Below are 1,690 nucleotides of genomic sequence, written 5' to 3' on the forward strand. Positions count from 1 at the left end.
TAAAGATTTATAGCCTCGGAAACCCTGTACAGGGTCGCCATGAGTTGCTATGAGTCACACTAACATTGTTGTTAAGTGCCATCGAGTCGGCTCCAACTCACAGCAGCCCTGTATAGGGTGCCCGAGGAGCAGCTGATGGGTTTGAACCTCTGACCTTGTGGTTCACAGTCCAGTGCTGATGTTACAACACCACACCTGGAGTCCTTAAGGACTGTTTTTACAGCTGACTGACCTGCAACCCTAAAGTGCTCCTGTCGCATTTTGCCCTGGTCCCTCTTGCTCTCAGGGGGTCTAAAGAATTAGTTCCACTGAGTTGCTGCTTCTCAGAAGACCTGTTAGAATTGGGGAGTATAGATTAAGTCAGAGCGAAAGTATGCATCACAGAGAGAAGTGGGTCTGTCTCTGCGAGTGGAGATGACACTTTGGGGTTGGGGTACACTGGTTTATAAAGATATGGGGTCTCTTCCTTCAAGAGTGGGCTAATAGATATTGATTAGGAGGAGTGATATGTTGAATATTTATTGATTTTAGTAAAGGGGCACAGGCTTCTTGGAAATGGAGTGCTTTCTGCAGTTGTCTGCTCAGGCACTATCTTTATGGGCTGGCTGGCTGCTTTTATTAGGGTCTTGGGTCCTGATATCTTTATCTTTGTCTCCAGGCTGGTCTTCTTTGTGTTACTATTTTTATTGGACTAGAGAGGTCCTCCCTCTTTTCTGTCTAGTAGGAAAGGACTCAGGGCAAAGGGGTGGATACGAAGCCAGGGTACGAGAGGCCCAGGGTCCAGGGGTCCTAATCTGTCCTTGATACTCTGACTACAGACTGAGAAACTAACACAAAAGGAATTTACACTGACCTTCAGATTATCCTGCCTGGACCCCACCTATAAACCTTATTTTCAGTATTCCTTCTTCTGAGCACCTTCCTGATACATTGGGTTTGACCCTGCCCAGTTCAAACCATAACTACTCACAATAAACACGAGGACAAGTTGAGAAGTATTGCCACTAGGATTCCAATTCATGCATGCAGTGTTTATTCCAAGCAAACATGTTTCAACATGTCTCTGAGCTCAGCGGGTGGCTGTGGACAAGTTCTGTCAGTGATAACAATTGCGGTGGTCTAGTTCGAGCGTCTTCAAGGAAAGATCCAGTCAAAACAGAGCCTGGGCCAGTGCAATGCTGTGTGGGGCCGTGTCTGACTTCCTCTGGTTTCACAAGGGTGTTGTTGTTGTTGTTGTTGTTGTTGTAGGAGAATCAAACTCGAAACTAGCGCAAGGCAGATTCATATGAAGTGGAGGTCAGACCTGTCTCCACCCTACAACCTTCTTAACCCGATTCCGACACCCAACCATCCCTCCCCCAGTACTCTGCTTCACATCTGGATTTTTTCCATAATCCACTGCAATGGTCACACACAACTCAAGATTATACAATTACGGGGTTTACTAGGGCAGTGGATAGGGTACATTCAGGATGCAGCAGTTCTCCAATCAGGCACCCTTGCTCTTGTCTTTGGCCTCTCAGCTTCTGCCCCCCTTGGGTAAGTCTTACAAACCTGCTTGAGCCAGTCTGTAAATGCCCAAAGGACACATTCTGCAAGCCAGCCTCCTGCCCGCAGGCACTCAGCTTGGCTTGGTCCTTCGGCCTAGAAGCCCACCGCTGCTCCGTCTGTTACCACCTCTGCTGTTGCC

Source organism: Chrysochloris asiatica, unplaced genomic scaffold, assembly GCF_000296735.1.
Source record: "Chrysochloris asiatica unplaced genomic scaffold, ChrAsi1.0 scaffold00006, whole genome shotgun sequence".
NCBI lineage: Eukaryota > Metazoa > Chordata > Mammalia > Afrosoricida > Chrysochloridae > Chrysochloris > Chrysochloris asiatica.